Source organism: Topomyia yanbarensis, chromosome 1 (genome assembly GCF_030247195.1).
Source record: "Topomyia yanbarensis strain Yona2022 chromosome 1, ASM3024719v1, whole genome shotgun sequence".
NCBI classification, from domain to species: domain Eukaryota; kingdom Metazoa; phylum Arthropoda; class Insecta; order Diptera; family Culicidae; genus Topomyia; species Topomyia yanbarensis.
This window is the reverse complement of record NC_080670.1, coordinates 91,772,088-91,781,100: the sequence shown is the minus strand read 5'-3', so window position 1 is coordinate 91,781,100 and position 9,013 is coordinate 91,772,088.

Genomic DNA, 9,013 nt, shown 5'->3' with positions numbered 1-9,013 from the left:
ACCATGGCAAACTTGTATGCTACAGCAATCGTTGATTGCATCCACCAAAAATGCAATCAGGAATGCTACACACGGCCTACTGTGTAACTGTCAGTACGCATAAACATGTAAGCCATTAACATGATCCATTTGTATTTTATCACAGGTACAGTACGTCAACCAGTAAGAGCTACTCCTATGATATGCACACATCAACAGCACGGATAGCTCTGCCCTGCGAAACGGGTATATACGCACACACAAAAATGTCTCGCGTGCAATCTGCAAATGGCCAACAATCACACTGCCACCACCCACCCAAAGAGAAAACTCCGGACAAACCGTAGCTCGCCGTTAACATTTTATAAAATAGAATTTTTCTGCTTCGTCTATTGCTGTGATTTGTAATCTGCGAATCACGGTCTGCCCGGAATACCCCCCCCCCCCTCCCCGACAGTACGCCTATCGATCACTCCCAAAAAAACACTTGGGATGTAACCAACTTATCTTGACTGTGACATGATGCCCTACTCTATTGACGAAGCGTGCGAATCGTTCTTTAATCGTCGTTCTGACACTACCACTACCAGTATGCACACTCTCCCGAAACTCATGCAACACATCCACCCCGCTCATTTCAATTTCAACACATGCATGTATTATTGAACGCTGAAGAGGGAGTAGGCAAATAACCGGTTCCAATAGCAGAGACCTCTCGTGTCTGTCTGTTCCCCCTCGCATATCGTCAATCCACCCGCTGCATATATGTATTACACAAGCCCTTTGTTATGTTAATCTCGGTATATGATATTGGAGTTCGCACTACTAGATATTCTGTATAAACAACTTAAATTAGGTGTCAACACTACTCTAGCACATAATAATAAATATATGTAAATCAGAACGCTCTCACCCATTTGATGTATGCTCCTCTGGTTGATATTGCGCTGCCCAGTTCCGCTCAGTAAGATATAGCACACTAACACACACAGAAGGCTGAAAGCACGCCATCATGCTTCGGATTCCATTGACTGATCAAAAACCGCAATAAATCCAAAATTTATCAGTCTTCATATGGCAATCATGATATTCATTAAGCACTTCACACTATTTTCGAAACAAATTCCCTAGTTAGATCCGTGTTGATCCATAAAACATCAACTTTTCAGTGGGATAATACCAACATCAGCGAACAACACACAGAATAAATGTAGGCTTTATATTCTTTTCATTACTGAACTGTACTTAACAGACTAAACACGCGATTCTAAAACTAACTCGATTCTTTTTATTTATCGTGCGGTATTTTATCCATTTGTGTTCCTTTTTCTTTCGATTCCGGTATTGCTTCCTGTCGGTACGGTCTCTGCCCACAGGTTATGGGCCCAGGTGCGCGGAAGTCGTGGAAAAGTGACGAACTAAATCAGGGCCGTTGCAAGAGTCGTTTGTTTTCTTTCTTACTCGGTCGTGCGCGAATATAACACGAGGCTGCGTGTGTTACAAAATGGCGGACAGTACAAAATCACGTTTTCGGAGCTTAACCAGACCAATTGGGGCTCCTGGAAACAGCGCATGGAATGGTTGCTCGAAAAAGAAGACCTGTGGGAAGTGATAAGCTTTGCGAAGCCAGATCCGGTGACCGAAGAGTGGAAGAATCACGATCGAAAAGCGCGGGCGAACATTGGACTTTTCATCGAGGAAAGCCAGTATAAATTGGTTAAAAATACGGACAGTGCACGTGGCGTGTGGAATGCTCTCAAAGAACACCACGAAAAGGCGACAATGTCTGTCATGCATGACATTGTGTAGTGCTAGTATGCCAGAAGGCGAAGATATGGAAAAGCACCTTTCCGGTATGGAAGAATTGTTCGAGAAGTTGACGGTAACAGGTCGGAACCTGGATGAATCATTGCAAATCGCTATGATTTTTAAAAGTGTTCCGCCATCTTATCATGGACTGGTGCAAAGTCTCCAGAGCTGGGCGTATGAAGACTGGACTGTTACGCTCGTGAAAACTCGATTGTTGAATGAATACAATCAGCGTCGGGAGAAGACTGCATCTCTATCGCTAGATATGAAAGCGATGAAATTGGACATGGGAAGCAGTAAAAAGCCGGAAAGAGTGTGTTATTTCTGCAAACTACCGGGACATTTCCGGAAGCATTGCAAAAAGTGGCAGGCACAGAGGGGAGCTTATAACGAATAAGCGAGAAAACAGAATTCGAATGACGGAAACCCGAAAGCAAAGCAAGTGCACGAAACAACCAACACTGTTTGTTTTATGGCTGGTGAAATAAAGTCGAACTGTTGGATAATTGACAGCGGTGCATCGTACCATATGACGAGTGACAAATCGTTCTTGTCGACACTGCACAAAAGTTTCGAATCGAAAGTAACTCTTGCTGATGGTAATCAAACAAAATCTTCCGGCATCGACGAAGGTGTCCTGTTTGGTGAAAATGATCATGGTGAGCGTGTGGATATCAGTCTAAAAAATGTGCTATATGTGCCGGATTTAGACAGTGGTCTAATCTCGGTAAGCCAGCTGGCTGCTAAAGGGTTTGTAGCGAAGTTTAGTGCATCGGATTATGCCGTTGTATGTCCGGTGGGTGAAATCGTGGCAGTAGGTGACAAAGTTGCGCGTTCATGCACAATCGCTGAAGGTTGGAACTGAACATCACGAGAAGTGTCAGTACACTTGGCATCGACGAGTTGGGCATCGTAACCCGGAAGTGTTTCGACGAATGAAAGATCTGGTATGTGGATTTAATTTACAAGACTGCGGTGCTCGTATTACCTGCGAATGCTGCCTTAAGGGTAAGCTGGCACGGAAGCCGTTCCCACCGATAACCGAGCGGAAAACGACAAGGCCACTGGAAGTGACACACAGATCTTTGCGGGCCGATGGAAACTACAACTCCATCTGGCAATCGTTATCATATGACCCTAATCGACGATTACAGTCGGTACACTATCGTATATTTACTAAAGCATAAGAGCGAAGTGGCCGGAAAATTAAGCAGTATGTTCGTTGGGTGCAGAACGTCTTCGGCAGAAAGCCACTCGTTATTCGGTCCGATGGTGGTGGCGAATACGTCAACCAAGTGTTACGCGAATTTTATGAAACGGAAGGGAATAAAATCGCAGTTTACCACGCCCTACTCGCCCCAACAGAATGGCATCGCTGAACGTAAAAATCGGTCACTACAGGAGATGGCAATTTGCATGTTAGCCGATGCAGGAATGAGCAAAACGTACTGGGGTAAAGCAGTACTGACGGCGGCGTACATACAGAACCGTCTGCCTTCTCGAGTAGTAAAGAAGACTCCGTATGAGCTTTGGACACATCGTTAACCGAATCTTGCTCATCTTCGAGTGTTCGGGTGTGATGCATACGTGCATATCCCAGATTCGAAGCGATCTAAGCTAGACCAGAAAGCAGTAAAGCTCACCTTCGTAGGGTATTTCGAGAACCATAAGGGATACCGATTAGTCGATCTTTCCAACAATCGTGTGACTGTCAGTCGTGATTTATCGAGATTGGAAGCGGATCGGAGCAAATTTGTGCATTGGACGAATCTGTTACGTCTGCAAAACCAGAAAGTGAGAAGTACGTAGGTAGACTCAAAAAGAGCATATATGGACTCAAGCAGTCGGCGCGCTGATGGAACCGAGCACTTCATGCGGTGTTGAATAAACTGGGATTCACGCAATGTGAGTCCGACCCTTGCTTGTACATACGTCGTGATGATCGAAATGTTACCTTTCTGCTCGTCTATGTCAACGATATTCTGATTGGCTGCGTTGACGAAGCGTCCATTATCGAAGTTTATGAAGCACTACGAACGGAGTTTGATGTGACGAATCTCGGAGCGGCCAAACACTCTCGGGTATGAAGTTCGTCGAAAGGATGGTTGCTTCAGTCTGCGACTAACCAAGTGTATTGAAATGTTGATTTAAAAGTTTGGACTTGAAGATTGCAATAATTCCAAGACACCAATGGACACGGGATACACCAGATCAGAAAATAACGGATCGCCATTTAGTGACACAACTTTGTATCGCAGTCTAGTAGGTGCTTTACTCTACGTTGCGGTGAATGGAAGACCGGATATAGCTGCAAGCGTGTCACTACTCGGCCGTAAAATCAGCGCACCAACAGAGATGGATTGGACGGCTGCCAAACGTGTCGTCAGATACCTCAAGTGTACGAAGGAGTTAAAATTGACATTCGGTGCTGGAGATGGGTGGGCACTTGTCGGTTACTCCGATGCTGATTGGGCCGGCGATCATGCTACTAGGAGGTCTACGACTGGATATATTTTCTTCTTCGGAGGTGGACCCGTGGCTTGGGTTAGTCACCGGCAGTCGTGTGTAAGTTTGTCCTCCATGGAGGCTGAATATTTATTTATTTATTTATTTATTTATTTATTTACTTACGAAGCCGTTAGGTGCAATAAGGTTTCAGCAACTGTTGGAACATATCGGTCTATCGAAATAGGATGGTTCGGTGCTCATTGAGGAGGAGTGTTGGAGGGAACAATGACCACCTCTCACATGATACATCTTGGTTCAACCATCCAGTATCTTACCCCCCGCATCGACTTTTCAGTGGGTTAATACCAACATCAGCGAACAACACACAGAATAAATGTAGCCTTTATATTCCTTTCATTACTGAACTGTACTTAACAGAGTAAACACGCAATTCTAAAACTAACTCGTTTCTTTTTATTTATCGTGGGGTATTCTATCAATTTGTGTTCCTTTTTCTTTCGATTCCGGTATTGCTTCCTGTCGGTACGGTCTCTACCCACAGTCTTAAATGAAATAACATCAATCAAAAGGGAGAAAAAAGTAGCCGGCGCAATCTTCATCGATCTAGCCAACGCTTACAATTCGGTAAAAGCAACAACACTAGAAGAGGTCCTACAAAAATACGAAATTCCACGAGAATTCATTCAAAATTCAAATCCAAGATGGCAAAGACATGGTAGAAAGACCAATAAGTGATGGACTATCGCAAGGAGACGTCCTGTCACCCACCTTGTTTTACGTATACACCACACCACTACACGAAATTAAAGTAGAAGGGGTCACCTTAGTCCAGTTTGCAGTCGATTTTGCGCTCATAGTAAACAGAGAAACACGAGAATTGGTTGAATACAGAGCACAAATGTTTTTGACACAGTTTCAACAAATATCCACTAGTCTCATTCTCAAAATAAATACCGCCAAAACCAAATCTATACTTTTTCAAAGAAGCAACAAACAGCTGAACCTGAAATTAAACAACGAAGCGATTGAAACAGTTAACACTCATAAGTATCTGGGAACAACTTTCGATAAAAGTACACGAATCGGAGCACATCTTAGAGAAATGAAACCAAGCACAATGGACAGAATAAACATGAGCAAAATGATCAGTAGCAACAATCAGGGGACGCGAATTTTATGAAACGGAAGGGAATAAAATCGCAGTTTACCACGCCCTACTCGCCCCAACAGAATGGCATCGCTGAACGTAAAAATCGGTCACTACAGGAGATGGCAATTTGCATGTTAGCCGATGCAGGAATGAGCAAAACGTACTGGGGTAAAGCAGTACTGACGGCGGCGTTCATACAGAACCGTCTGCCTTCTCGAGTAGTAAAGAAGACTCCGTATGAGCTTTGGACACATCGTTAACCGAATCTTGCTCATCTTCGAGTGTTCGGGTGTGATGCATACGTGCATATCCCAGATTCGAAGCGATCTAAGCTAGACCAGAAAGCAGTAAAGCTCACCTTCGTAGGGTATTTCGAGAACCATAAGGGATACCGATTAGTCGATCTTTCCAACAATCGTGTGACTGTCAGTCGTGATTTATCGAGATTGGAAGCGGATCGGAGCAAATTTGTGCATTGGACGAATCTGTTACGTCTGCAAAACCAGAAAGTGAGAAGTACGTAGGTAGACTCAAAAAGAGCATATATGGACTCAAGCAGTCGGCGCGCTGATGGAACCGAGCACTTCATGCGGTGTTGAATAAACTGGGATTCACGCAGTGTGAGTCCGACCCTTGCTTGTACATACGTCGTGATGATCGAAATGTTACCTTTCTGCTCGTCTATGTCAACGATATTCTGATTGGCTGCGTTGACGAAGCGTCCATTATCGAAGTTTATGAAGCACTACGAACGGAGTTTGATGTGACGAATCTCGGAGCGGCCAAACACTCTCGGGTATGAAGTTCGTCGAAAGGATGGTTGCTTCAGTCTGCGACTAACCAAGTGTATTGAAATGTTGATTTAAAAGTTTGGACTTGAAGATTGCAATAATTCCAAGACACCAATGGACACGGGATACACCAGATCAGAAAATAACGGATCGCCATTTAGTGACACAACTTTGTATCGCAGTCTAGTAGGTGCTTTACTCTACGTTGCGGTGAATGGAAGACCGGATATAGCTGCAAGCGTGTCACTACTCGGCCGTAAAGTCAGCGCACCAACAGAGATGGATTGGACGGCTGCCAAACGTGTCGTCAGATACCTCAAGTGTACGAAGGAGTTAAAATTGACATTCGGTGCTGGAGATGGGTGGGCACTTGTCGGTTACTCCGATGCTGATTGGGCCGGCGATCATGCTACTAGGAGGTCTACGACTGGATATATTTTCTTCTTCGGAGGTGGACCCGTGGCTTGGGTTAGTCACCGGCAGTCGTGTGTAAGTTTGTCCTCCATGGAGGCTGAATATTTATTTATTTATTTATTTATTTATTTACTTACGAAGCCGTTAGGTGCAATAAGGTTTCAGCAACTGTTGGAACATATCGGTCTATCGAAATAGGATGGTTCGGTGCTAATTAAGGAGGAGTGTTGGAGGGAACAATGACCACCTCTCACATGATACATCTTGGTTCAACCATCCAGTATCTTACCCCCCGCATCGACTTTTCAGTGGGTTAATACCAACATCAGCGAACAACACACAGAATAAATGTAGCCTTTATATTCCTTTCATTACTGAACTGTACTTAACAGAGTAAACACGCAATTCTAAAACTAACTCGTTTCTTTTTATTTATCGTGGGGTATTTTATCCATTTGTGTTCCTTTTTCTTTCGATTCCGGTATTGCTTCCTGTCGGTACGGTCTCTGCCCACAGTCTTAAATGAAATAACATCAATCAAAAGGGAGAAAAAAGTAGCCGGCGCAATCTTCATCGATCTAGCCAACGCTTACAATTCGGTAAAAGCAACAACACTAGAAGAGGTCCTACAAAAATACGAAATTCCACGAGAATTCATTCAAAATTCAAATCCAAGATGGCAAAGACATGGTAGAAAGACCAATAAGTGATGGACTATCGCAAGGAGACGTCCTGTCACCCACCTTGTTTTACGTATACACCACACCACTACACGAAATTAACCTTTACAGTACCAAGCTAAAATTTTTCTGAAAATTTTGTTTAAATTTTCCTCTCATTTCGTCAATTTTTGACCAAATTGGATGGAACCGGCTTTAAAAGATCTGGAATTTAGTCCAGTTTCTATATACCGAGTAGTGTTCAAATCCGTGGACCGGTTCCGGAATTAATCCGAATTCCCTTGGGGTATATCCGGCATCCCAGTGGGGTGACGGACGAGTTTTGAAGAAACATACCATAAATTTAAGTAATTGTATTTTGAAATGTGCTACATATGACTATTTCCCATTGATCCTTCACAATAGACATGAATTGGACCAACCTTGGCCACCGGAGAACTGCTCCGGGAGAACCTAGGAAAATGTATATATTTTTCTATCATTCCAGCGATTTGGGTTCATAGCTTTATACGAAATGCGAAGTTCTTCCAATCATACGGTTCTACAGCTCCCTCAAGGCAATTCCGGCACCGGTTCCGTACGGATGGACATTTGACGCCATTTTGAAAACCAAGGTGGCGGCTTCCGGTTACCACAAAACAGTGAAAACCACCATCAATATGGGTGTTATTTGAAAGAGAACGGTCAACAAAAGCCGGAAATTGATAATTGACGCCATTTTGAAAAGCAAAATGGCGATTTCCGGTTACCACAAAACAGTGAAAAGCATCATCAATATGGGTGTCATTCGAAAGGGAGTGGTCAATAGAAGACAGAAATTGATTTTTGACGCCATTTTCAAAACCAAGATGGCGGTTTCCGGTTATCACAGTGCAGTGCAAACCACCACCAATAATGGCGTCATTGTAAAGCGCTAGCGATCAGCAAAAGCCGGAAATTGGTTTTTGACGCCAATTCGAAAACCAAAATGGCGGGTTCATGTTCCAAAGAAACAGTGAAAACCGTCATCAATATGGGTGTCATTTGAAAGGAGTGTGTCAGCAGGAGACGGAAATTGATGATTGACGCCATTTTGAAAACCAAGATGGCGGCTGCCGGTTTCCAAAAAGCAGGGACAACTACCATCAATATAGGTGTTATTTGAAAGGGATTGGTGAGAAGAAGTACGAAATTGATTGTTTATGCAGTTTTGAAAACCAAGTTTGCGGTTTCCTGTTACTGCAAAACAGCGAAAACTATCATCAGTATAGGTATCAGAAAGGGGTAGTCATAAAGTTATTTTTGACGCCATTTTCGAAAACCAATATGGTGGCTTCCGGTTACTACAAACAACAGTGACATAAGTATAAGTGTCATTTGAAAGGGGTGGTCAGTAGATGTAGTAGTGGCGGTGGTACTACCACCTTTGTAACAGGAACACTCTCCATAGCACTGAGCAATCTTTACACGACAAGCATGACGTGTTCAAGCATTACTCTCTGACCATACTCAGCATGCTACTGTACGAAGGGCCAAAAAGGAATTGCGTGGTCGGAAAGTGACTTCGTTTACATGTACTACGGAAGCTTTTGCTTCCAATAACAAGACCATATAAGCCAATTACAATGCAAGCCATTGTTATAAAAAGTAGCCTCAATAGGTGGGGAGAAAATCCTGCGCAATATTCACGAAATGTTAGCAACAAGACTCTGGCTACTCCACTCTTCCTGCCCAAATCGTTT